Source organism: Aythya ferina (assembly GCF_964211825.1).
Source record: "Aythya ferina genome assembly, chromosome: 3".
Lineage (NCBI taxonomy): Eukaryota > Metazoa > Chordata > Aves > Anseriformes > Anatidae > Aythya > Aythya ferina.
In genome coordinates this window covers 101,627,008-101,639,533 of record NC_140298.1, presented here as the reverse complement: position 1 = coordinate 101,639,533, position 12,526 = coordinate 101,627,008, and the positions used below count along the sequence as shown (strand labels likewise).

General features: G+C 34.9%; 1 protein-coding gene across 12 annotated transcripts in view; it reads left to right on the top strand.

Moving 5' to 3' along the window:
- LOC311434913 (uncharacterized protein) overlaps positions 1–12,526 on the top strand; it is a gene marked incomplete at its 5' end in the record, with an annotated part of 781,460 nt that overhangs the window by 752,275 nt on the left and 16,659 nt on the right. For 6 of the 12 annotated variants that reach the window (XM_084515421.1, XM_084515416.1, XM_084515423.1 and 3 more), the window contains 2 exons: positions 1,594–1,656; positions 1,888–3,374. Of the gene's footprint in view, positions 1–1,593; positions 1,662–1,887; positions 3,375–12,526 lie in introns of those variants that run through there. The other 6 variants (XM_084515425.1, XM_084515419.1, XM_084515426.1 and 3 more) reach the window with 5 other exon arrangements.

The following is a 12,526-nucleotide window of genomic DNA, read 5'->3' as shown; positions in this document are numbered from 1 at the left end:
CCTCGAGTGAGTGAGGATGTTATCCTTCCTCTCAATATAGTGTGACATAAAGCAATCATAGATAGGCTTTAAAAAACAACAACACAGTCTGTCTGTTTTCTTGCATCATTCTCCCCCCACAGCCCCTTAAATTAATAAATATGTCCTTAGAAATGTTTTGAGAACTGACTCCAAAAGGCATACCAACAATTACTTCTGGTTCCATTCAGGAGTTACCTGATGAAAAAAACACAAATCCCAAAGAGGCAACATGTGGACATCAGCTTTTAAACCTCTCGGATGAAATCCACATCGAAAGAAGGAGAAATATTTTGAAGCTGTATCTTCTACTTTTTAGATTATCTTACCAAAAAAATCTTACTCTATAGAGAAGCTTTTTCCTCATATAGGTTTTATAAATAACTGATTGCTTGTGGGATTGTCTAGCTCTGCCTACTGACTACAACATGCCTGGATGGATTACTGGGATAGACTGTTTTAAACTTGATGGAACACACACCACATTTTTAAAAGTTAAAAATAAATAAATAAATAAATAATAAACATTTGGGGAACTTAGACTCCAGTGGTTTAAGAAACTTGAAACTGTCAATGTAAGTCAAAATCTCAATCAGCCAACAGAACTACAGAATCAATCATGAGATGCCTTCAGGAAGGTAAATTATATAGACAAGGAAAATCAGTCTCATATTGTATTTCAGACACACTTTGGAGTCTACTGTGATGGTACCATGATGGACTGCAGGTCTTGTTATTTTTATTATATTTGTCAAAATTCCTTATTACTTTGTAGGTTGTAGTTCCTTAGTCCATCTTTTATTCATAAGGGGATAATTTTTTTTGGTATTAATTGTTATGGAATTAGTCAATCTATCTTTACAACTACCTGGTAGAAATTGAATTACTCATTCAATTTCAGTATTATATATTAGAATAGTTTCTGGAAAGCCTCAATAACATCTGCATAAACATAAAATAGAAATTGTTCATCAGTGAAAGTTTTGAGACCTAGCTTTTTAATTAATTTTTTTTTTTTTTTTTTTTTTTTTTGGGGGGGTGGTATTTTTTGCCCTGAAAATTCTGTTAAAAACTTCACACACAAAAGATATGGTTATGAACAGCCTGAAAATATCCTGAGTGAACACTGGTTCTCCTGTAAAGTACATCTCTGCAGTGATTCATGGAGATATATCTTGATATAAAAGAATTTGAATATTTATTCTCTAATGAAAAAAAGATCTGTGACGGATTTGCTATGGATTTGTGCTGTCAACAGGCATGCAAAAAAAATTCTGCAATTTGTAGAGACTATGCTTGCATGCTCAGAAAATTCTGTTCCTTCCCATAGCAAAGTATTGTCAAATTTATTAATAAAACATAATGGTAGAGAGGGTGTTAGTTAATAACCATCTGAAACTGCTAAAGACAGGTGTTTTTCTTCCATAGTGCACAGGTGCACAGGTCAGGAGATTTCTCTCCAAATATTTTTTTCAAGTTTCTCTGCAGTTACTATTGCAAGTTCTATAAAATAAATATAGTTCTATATTAAAATAAATAAATAAATAAATAAATAAAAATTTCAATTTATTTTAGAACTGAGTCTCATAGACATCTATCTTGAGAAAATGGATTCATCTTGTTGAAGCCTTCAAGACAGTTAAGTATTCCTAAAGTATTCCTAAAATCATGGACATTTAAACTTGAATTACTTTGATTTGTAGTCCCAACTTTTGTTCTGTTAGGTATAGGATATGTATATACATATGTGTCATGGTTTTGGCCGAGACAGAGTTAAATTTCTTTGTAGAGGTTTACACAATCCCGTGTTTTGTTTTGTTTTAATGAAAATAATGGTCATAACACAACAATGTTTTTTATTTGTTGCAGAGCAGTGTTCACATAGAGCTGACTTTTCTGTTCCTCATGTTGCCCTGACAAAGAGGTGGCTGGGGAGCTGTGAGGAGACAGCCAGGACTGCTGGACCAGGCTGGCCAAAGGGACGTCCCATAGCATGTGTCATCCCATCATGTTCAGTAATAAAGCCTAGGAAGAAAGTAGGAGGATGGAGGGACATTCACTGTGATGGTGTTTGTCTTCCAAAGAAACCATTACGTGTGAAGAATCCTGCTGAACATGCTGAACATCTCCCTGACGTATCGTATCGTATGAGTTTCTTGTTTTGCTTTGCTTGTACACATGGCTTTTCTTTTCCCCAGTATATTACCTTTATTTCAACCCACAAATTCATTCACCTTTGCTTTTCTGATTCTCTCCCCCATCCCACCCTGAGACAGTGAGCAAGTGGCTACGTGGCGCTTAGTAGCCTGCCAAGGCTAAACCATAACAATATGTACATAAATGTGTGTGTGTTTGTGTGTATGTTCACACACATTCATATATGATATAAAATTGAAATAACTAATATGGAAATAAAAATAATATGAAAATAAAAGATCAATATAATAATAAATGATAGGGAATATTCTTGGAAACTGTTAGGCAGCCAGCCACAATGCATTACTTAGAACTCTTGATGGACACTGTCCTATTAAATATGCTCTGGGATGAATGAAAGTTTTCAGGGATAATGTCATTGAACCATTTATCTAACATCTTTGCAATAGTAGTGAATTCAGAGACCCATGTTAAAACAACATAGTGCAAAACACAGGGAAAAATAAAATTAAATTAAATAAGCAGACAGATATTCGACAGCTTAAAAAGAAATAAAGACTGTAATGTGCATGTAGCATCTGGACTATTCTAGTCATATACAATTAAAAAAAGAAAAACTTGTTCTTTTCAGACTAAAGTCGTGTGCCCAGAAGGTTCTTCAAAAGTCACAGTAAGAACAATGCCATACACACTTAGCATGCATGACAGCCATGTGAAGAGGACTGTGGTCAAAAAACTCATTTGCTTCACTGAATTTAGCGCTTCAGAAAATGCTTTTAATGGCTCAAGCTACGAACTTTTAAAAAAAAACATACATATTTTGTAGCATCAACAGGAAAGTAAACAGTAGTGAGTCTAATGAAAAGACAGTTTAAAGAATTAAAAATACTGCATTGTGTATAAGACCAATTTATTTCACTAGAAAGAGAGTATTTCAAAGATTTGGTGTAAGTCGAAAAAGAGTAGGAAAAATGAACACCCATTTTGGTGGAGTAATCTCTGTTCTTCACCAAAATAGGATGACTTCAGTATTCAATTGTTAATTTACTAACCTGGACCCATATAATTGTTAGTGCTCTTTTATTATGTATGCATAGAATTGTTACCTAAAAGTCCCTGCCACTGATCACTGCCCCATTAAGAAAATTAATACTAGCATCTACAAAGCTAAAATTAAATATTGTTCCTGTCAAAAGCAATTTATCTGTCATGCATGCTTCATAACTGGTCTTGCAATTGCTACAACCATGAAGTCAAGGTTTCTTTTTCAACCTGATGCATACGTTGCTGCTGTTGTAGTTAGAGTATTGATTTTACACCACTAAGGAATGTACCACAGCTCTTATTGATTTCACTGAGTAAATCAAAAAGACATTTTGTGTTGTAGTAGGTCTCACAAATGAATAAAAATACAGCAAAAATTTTGATATAAAAAACATGTGGCAGCTATAAACAGCTATGAAATCAGCATAACTTTTTAACTATTTCTTTAAAGTGGCCAAAGGGTTACCTAGATGGGCCTACAAATATTACTGCAGTATACTATTTTCCACTAAAAACAGGTTTCTGATTTTACGTATATACACAAAAGATATAATATAAGGGGGGGGCGGGGGGGGGAATCCCATATTTTCCCTCTCTAGAATTCAACTTTTTTTTTTTAAAAAAGTGTTATATACTGGTAGAAAATCAAATGGACATCAATACTAACAAGAGAGAGTAATGAAGATCTCTGAACTTTAGTTATTTTCTTAGGCTCACAAAATGCACACAGGTCTTTCAGACAGTGCAGGAGCTCAAAAACCTTTTCCTCTGTGTGAAGTCACACTGGCTATTGATGGCAGTAAGGATCTGTAGACTGCTGGACCCAAAACAAGAAGAAAGTACAATAAAACTAAGTCACCACTAAAAAACAGACTTCACAAAAATGCACTGAGGTTGTCAAAAATGGGATTAAGAGAACTTCTAACTATTCAATATAAGGTAAAGGCTCTTTACAGAAGCATGGACTATAAGGGCCTTTCTTGTGTATTTTTCTAGATAACTGGTTTCATGCAGCATAACGATTCCTGTAAATAACATCACTATGAATGGTTTTAAAACATACTTTGATATAATTGAAGCCAAGAAGACCCACCCAAGTTGAGCTTCTCCAAATAACACCTAGTGCTAGTAGGTCAGAACAAAAACTGTGGGCTTTAATGGTGCTGCACTACTGTACAGGTACCGCTAGTGTTGCAATTCGTTATTTCTTCCCTTTTCTAAGGAATGCCATCAAACTATTCAAGGTACTACTCATTTCAGCAGCAGCAAATGTCTTTCACTGTGTCACTCATGAACCAAGCCTAGATCACACCCTTCACAGACAGGCACTCCTGTATTCAGGACTTCTGTTCAGCAGCCCTTCTGAAATAAATGAAGCTCTGTGTGTCTGTGTGCAGGAGCAGAGGGAGCTGCTTATGAGGACATCTTTCATTCTTTCATTCATGCCAGCTGTGTACACACCAAACAATTCCAAATTCACTTATATTATTTCCTTTAATAGTCCAAGGATTATTCCAGGTAAAATTGATTTCATAGTTAGTTTTTCAGCAGAGCAAGCCATCTATTCTTCATAAACAGTCCTAACAACAAATCTTCTCCAAAATTTAATTTACACCTTTAAAAATGTCAGGACCTTCTAGTTCTGGGAATGAATATAGTATGATATCTTTGGGAAGAAAACTGCTGCAGAGCCTCTAGCTGTTTAGAGTAAAAAACTCAAGAACAATTACTGTTACTGAAGGCAAAAACATAACTCCTTTATAAGAATAAAAAAAAATAATAGGGGTTGAATTCACTAATATCAGATAAGTTCCTCCCCAAAAATATATACAAATGGTGCTCAGAAATTTCTGATGGACTCTGTCACATCCTATATCATCTTTAATATCAGAATGACTTGATGGTATCAATGAAACACATACCATAGTAGACATATATGCATAAATATAAGCAGATACATATCGTAATACATACATATATGCATATGCATACACGTATGATTGAGTCCTGAGGTCAGAACTTACCTTGACTTTGAATCATGTTTGAAAAAGAACAGTAAACATTTAATCATTGAATGTATCACGTATCACTGGTAACTGAAACATTTCAAAACTGTCCTGTGCTTCTTTTTCCTTTATTTATTTATTTATTCACTTTTATATCGGCTGAAATACTGACCTCTTTTTCACTTCCCTATATTTCTCTCAGCTCTTCTTCTTTACCTTCTTGATATTTTAGGACTAAAAATTCCTTTATTCATTGGCTATGCGATCTGGTTGTGAATGACAGATTCACATAAGTAAATTAGAAGACTTTTTGCTAGGTTGCTGTCTCAGACAGTGAATCTTAATCTTTCTCTTCATTTGTTTTTTGTTTTTGTTTGTTTGTTTGTTTGTTTGTTTTCTCCCCATTTCTCATTACTGTACTCATATTACCATTAAAAGGTTTGTATCTTATGTTAATGTGGTAGAAATGAAAAAGCTTGTGATTTCCTGCCTCCGTAACAACTTGATATAATTATAGGCTTATAATTCATGGTTACTGATACATTATCTTTCAATTTTCACATTGTCTTCTTGTATATGGATTTGTATCTGGGAGACATATATTCATAGTTTCAATAGCCATGGGGAGTTTTTGAAGCAGAAGGTGGATATCATTTTTACATAAATATAATTATTCCTCATTTTATGTACTAGAACACATTTCCAGCTGTTAACATTATGAGTTCCTGGTCTCTCTCATTTGATCGTATCATGTTGAATTTCTTTTTGAAAGCATTTCTACTTTAGGCAGTTCTCAATGTAAAAAAGAACAAGTAATGCTAAGAGAAATTTTGCTGCAGTGAAATATTTCCCTAAGTTGCAGGTAAAGAGTACCATATAATTTGTAATGATAACCACGGTAATGAATGCATGGAGTAGTCAGCTATTACTAACGGTAATTGATGCACCTTTCATCTCTTGTCAAGCAGAGTGGTGTGAATTAGGACCAAAAGACAGCTATCAGCAATCTCATTTCCGGACTCAAACAAAAGGAAAAGAGGTGCATGTCTGAGCTGATAGCTTTTGGCCCTTTGATCAGGCCCTATCAGAAGTCATCCAGACTTAGTAACCTGATTTCTCTTCAATGGGTTACTGTCTTTGATGTAGGTAAAGTCTTACTGAAGATCATATTTATGAAGGAAAAAAACATCAGGATATAATCAAGGAGTTACTGATTCACATAGACAGGTTGTCTTGGCATCCTACTTTCCATGAGGGAGGTAGTAAATAAGGTCTGCTAAGATCATTGAAAAGTTATTTCTATAAACAACCTACAACACACTTTTCTTCTGAAGGTTGTGTTTGCCCTCCCCAGTGTAACAGGAACTTAGGCATAGTTCAGTGTTAATGGAAGTTCCAAGCAAAATAACAGAAAATCAAATTTATTCTTGAAAGAGGGGAGGGAGTGAATTGCCTGTTTGGAAAGAAAGTGTATTTGGAAAATTTTACTTCTAAATAGTTAGACAAATGAAGAAAATTTCAGAGCAAGACTTTTTCAAGTTTTACATTCTTCTACTATAATTCAAGGATATCAAGTGACATATTTAAAAATATTTCAATCAACCCTCATTTTCTTAAGTACTGCCAGGAATTATTCTGAAAACATTTTGTGCCTTCAGTGTTGGTATTACTTTTATGATAGGCCATGGAAATACTTAACTTAATCAAGCATTAAGGAAGACACTAAACAATGTTTAACATTATGTAAAACACAGTTGGAATAAGTACAATGAACCTACTTGTACAACAAAATTATAAGGCATCTTTTGATATAAACTTTCCAAAGTCTTTCTCTCAATTTCACTGACATGGTATAAATTTAATAAATAGCTAAATTCTCTTCACAACAAATGGATACTCTGTATTTCTGGAAAAAAAAAGAAAAAGAAGAAAAAGAAATCAAAAAACTACTTCAGAGTGGAAGAGTACTGCAATGTATTTCACTCTGTGCCCAGTGCTTTTATTTTTTCTAATCCAACCTCAAAAGACCTTGGTCTGAGACATCATAAATAAAACACTTTTTGAACTCTCTAAATGCTTAGGGAAATAAACAATATCCAGCTCAGTCTAAATCATTGAACAAAATATCTATGATGGCTGAGAAAATATGATAGAAATACTTTTGTAGACTACCATCCTAAATATAATTATTATTTGTTAATCTTCACAATTGCATTACATTGTGATGTATGGCAAGGTGTAAAAGAGCAGAACAACCACTGTAGCTTTAAGAAAACATTTATCTGCCAGGGAAAAAGTTAGCCTTCAATAATGCATGTTGCATAAATTTTCTAAATTTTAAGTACTTTTATAATCATTTAAATATGAAAAGTACAAAGTAAAATAACAGAATTCTGACCTTATCAAGGGAAAAATGAATTTTAATTTGATTTAAAAAGAGATAAGGTTTAATTCATGGTATTAAAAATGAAATGCACTTTCAGAATACTTTTAAAATGTATTAACTGTTAATCAAAATTAATTGTTTGAAATCTCCATGAGTACACTGAATATTCATTAATTGTTCAATTTTCCCACTTCAGATGTCCATAGATACAGAAGATACAAAATAACATAGCATGGTTGTTTTTTTAGAGGCATTGTCTTACTTCTCACCTTTTTTTTTAAATCAGTGAGAATATAATAATCTTTATATTTGTTATTCTGTTCAAAAGCTGATGATACATTTGAATAGGAACCTAATTTGTTTGAAGAACTGGAGAGATCAGTGCATCATCATGTGTGCCTGTTTTTGAAGCTCCTTGTCCTTGTACCCTCATAGTGACAAGTGAGAAATACATAACTGGAGAGGAGAAGCAAAATTTCTCCAAACACATTGCCTGCACAGGGAAGGTATCAGTAGTGATGTGAAGTGTGCTTGGCATTTGGTATAGAGTGTTCCTAGCCCCCATGAGTGGTATGACCTCTTGAAAAGAACTTATATGTACTAAGGCTTAGAAAGAGCTACAGCTGGCTACAGCTGGACACCACCAGACTTAGGCTCTATACAATAACGTGTGTCATAAATGCTGTCTAAAACAAATTGAAGACTGACCTAAACTGAGTTACCTATCTGTTTTAGTTAAAGCTGTGGAAACAATAGGGCCTCTAAAAGAAATCTAGCTTGGTCACAGTGTTGGCAAATGTAGCCTGGAAGGAAAGACAGTCAACCCCAACACTATCTGACTTTACTACTTAGCTTGTTCATTTGTTCACAGCTGTCACAGTACAATTTGCTTCAGGTTTGTGCATTGGGATCTACCTATGTGCTTTATTTAGTATAATCCACTTTTTTCCCCAGCTAGTAAGGAAACTACTTTCCTCACTGAAGATGGTATTTGCAGATGAACAATGATATGTGACAGAGACAATTAGAGGGTATTTTTGTAAGGACAAATCTATCCAGAGGAAATGCAATCAGTTTCTGATTCTCTCAGATAAGGTGCTCTCTAGAAAATATTTTATGGAAGAGAATTATGAAAAGTCAGGAAGAATGTATTCCTCAGAATGAAATCTCTTGATGCTATATTAAAATTATTTCACATGAAAAATACTGCAGAAAATCACGATTTAATTTGAGGGCCAAAAGGGTAAAACATGGAGGCCAACAGAAACCTAGAGCCAAGTGCTGTGCTATACAGGGTCTGCTCTAGGACAGGCTTGCTGTAAGGAGTGTGGATGGGAGCCAGTTGATGAATGTTACTTGTGTTGTGAGTGGTTTTCCTTTCACCTGAATGAAATTTTGGACAATGGGAGGATGCCTGTAAATAAGAAAAACCTAAGACATATAGCACTTTGTAAAGATGCAGTCCAATTCTCTTCCACTAATGTAGACATCAACATAGTGTTTGTTAAAATTGTGGTAGAACCTATGTGTCTTTTACAGTCAAAACTAAGAAGCTGTATGAAAACAGCAGGGATAATTCACACTTTTGAAAGATCACAAGTCATTTACATTCATTTATAATAAATGGTCTCTTTTTTTTTATTATTTTTATTTTTCTTTTTCTTTTTTCTTTTCTTACAGAGTCCCACATATTTATTTTTAAAAGAAAAAAAAAAAATGTTTTCATGTGGAATGGACTGGAAATACCTATCAGTCCTTACCTTACTTCCTCAGATTGGAAGTGCAACTTTAGATGGAGAATATGAACAGCACATTTTCTTACAGCTCTGCCACTCTGGGCGTTTAAAGGGCTAGCTTAAATGCTTAACTGCTGCTTTGAGGATGCTGGACTGCCATGTACTGATTTGCAATAGAAATTTAAAATCCATGTTTTGCTCATGCTTACTATTTGCTTTAATTCTGATTTAAGAAGAATGTTAATCCATGCAGAGTATCTAAATCCTGATAAATGTTATGAGTTGTACAGGATAATTCTAATTTACTTATGAAATTAGATATCTATTTAACTGTAAGCTTCGGTATGTGCTGGAATGTGTGCAAGGGGTATTATTTTATTGGTTGATGCTGATTGCTTGCCGGCTTTTCTTAAATACTTAAAAACAACAGCAACAAAAAAAATCCACCAAACAAACCTTTTGACATAGCTTTTCAGCTTCCAATTTCCTTAAGTTTACTCTGAGTTGATCTTCCCCAAAAGTCAGCCAAGGAGAATTAAAAGCACAGGGTAAGTGTGAGAATGGGATAAGTTCTCATTTTTCTGCTTGTTTTACATAGAGATCAAAAGATGTCACCTTTTCTTTTCCTTTTCCTCCTCCTATCTTCAGGACCTGAAAAACTACTGTGACTTCTATATAGAGGGACTAAGTTGTAAGATTTTTCCAGACTTCTGGCTTGTAGCTTTTGTTCAAGGTGTGTGTCATATTTCAATATTGCAGCTGTATCCTGTCCTCTTTACAGCTAAGTAAGATGGCTTTAAGCTTCATGTCTACAACAGCCAAAATCAACAGACTGCTGTATGTATCTCACGCAATGTTATTTTGAACAGATAGCTTCATTTCATCACCCCAGGACTGACAGAGTAAGGACTAACTAAAGAGAAAATAATCTCAAGCAAGGAGTTATAGCTTCAGTCAGATATGCAAAATGGCTTAGAGATATGTGTTGGCAAACAGGGTAAATGTCAGTGCAGAAATCTGACTTTTTATAATGTGCTGACGTACATATTGCAGACAGGTCACATAAAGAGGAAAACACCAACAGAGGCAGATACATACATTACACACAGGCTATTGATGGCTCATGCTGTTGTAGCCCTGAGAAACAAGTATTGAGATTTTCAAGGACAGGGCATGGCCAGAATGTAGACTTCATGGATTATATTTGCTGACTTAGATGAGACAAGATATTTCTCAACTACAAACAAGAGATTTCTGTGGTAAAGCACCTTTTTTAAATTCTAAACCACCTCAAAAGAACCATTTGTTGGGTTGATCTGATCAATTACCTTCAAAACTAGTGCCAGTCTTTTCATTATGCCCTGGAGTATATCCAAAGAAGGGCTACAAAGCTAGTGAAGGGCCTAGAACACAACTCCTATGAGGAGCAGCTGAGGGAACTGGGGTTGTTTAGTCTGTAGAACAGAAGGCTCTCTACAACTACCTGAAAAGAAGTTGTGTGGAGCTGGGGGATCGGCCTTTTCTCCCAGATAACAAACAATAGAGCAAGAGGGGATGGCCTCAAGTTGTGCCAGGGGAGGTTCAGGTTAGAAATTAGGAGAAATTCCTTCCTGAAAAGAGTTGTTAGGTATTGGAACAAGTTGCCTGGGGAACTGGTGGTGTCACCATTCCTGGAGATGTTTAAGGTAAGGTTGGATGTGGTGCTTAGGGACAAGGTTTAGTGGGTAATATTGGTAGTAGGGGGATGGTTGGACCAGATGATGTTGAAGGACTTTCCCAACCTTAATGATTCTATTAATCCATGATTTTATTATAAACTTCTGCTGATGCTAAACGTCTATGTCATCCCATATTCATCTATTTCCCTCATCTAAAATTAGGTTGTCAGTAAGACATAAGCAATTTGAAGACTAGGTTTTAAAGGCAGGCAGATCGTGGTAGAGATATGATTAATACCCAAATACTCTGCCAACTTTTCTGTTTTCTAGTAAAACCTGTTTTAAAGATAGGCGTTTTCCCAGTTATCAAGAGATGTGCATAATAGTAGGAGGAGCAGTGGCTATCAGGTTAAATAATTCTAATTATATCTAGAGTTCTCATATATTCTCAAAGTGAACAGACTAAGAGTTTAAAAAAGAGTAATTAAAAGTAGGCTTCTCTAATAGCAAACTTTAATAGTACTTGCAACCCCTACAGATTTCAAAAAAAAATCTGCCAGACATGATTTTGACAGAATTATACCTATCTTTAATAATAATAAAAAACTACTTATTATTATTTTTATTAATTGTAGTAATAGCAACTACAACAACAACAACAACAATAATAATAATAAGTCCATGAGGTTAAACTTATATGTTAAAGGTGTAATGAGTCTATGAAATCCCAGAGGAAGTTAAGAACTTGTTTCTGATCTCACTTAACACCACTTGTATCCTGTCTAACTGTTGACTTCAGCAGAATAGTTCCCAGTTTTCAATTGTGTAAACAGAAGTAAAATAAGACTCTTAATATCTGGGCTTTACAGAAGCCTACAAGGTATGTTTTATCTCCCCTCTATTAAATCTTCTGTGTTAGTTAAGTAACATATTCCCAAGGCCATACTAATCTTGCTGATGATTCTGGTGCATAAACAAAGTGGATGTTTTGGCAGAAAGCCTTAAAAACTGGAATAAGAAAATTTTGAGTGCTATCCAGCTAAAAACATCCATGGTCTTTGAGGTTATGCAAGGCCCTGAAGTCTACAGATGCTGGCTGTTTAGCAGGCCAAAATATTCAGAGACATGTTGGCCTTCAGTGTAAGGTGAAATAAAAATGTCTCTGTGTGTGGTGGAGAAAGTTTAGTAAAGATGATGGAAAGAAGTTTCAGAAATCTGCTTATGTTTGTTGCCTGATCACCCAGCTGTGATCAGGGACTCTGCGTTGGTCACTGCAAGACAGAGTGTCACTTGGATGTTTTGGGTCATTACATAGCTATCATATATGATAACACAGACAAGAACTTCAAAATTGTTTATGTATTTATTCTCACACCATCCACATCAGGCATGGGAACCCACAAGAAGGCTCTAAACCCCAAACTCACCACACCTACCTTGAGGCATTTGTCTAGGGTCATAAATACAGAAGCAGTCTCCGCAGAGAAAAAGAATTTTCAGAGACTGGTTCAGCCCAGGTAG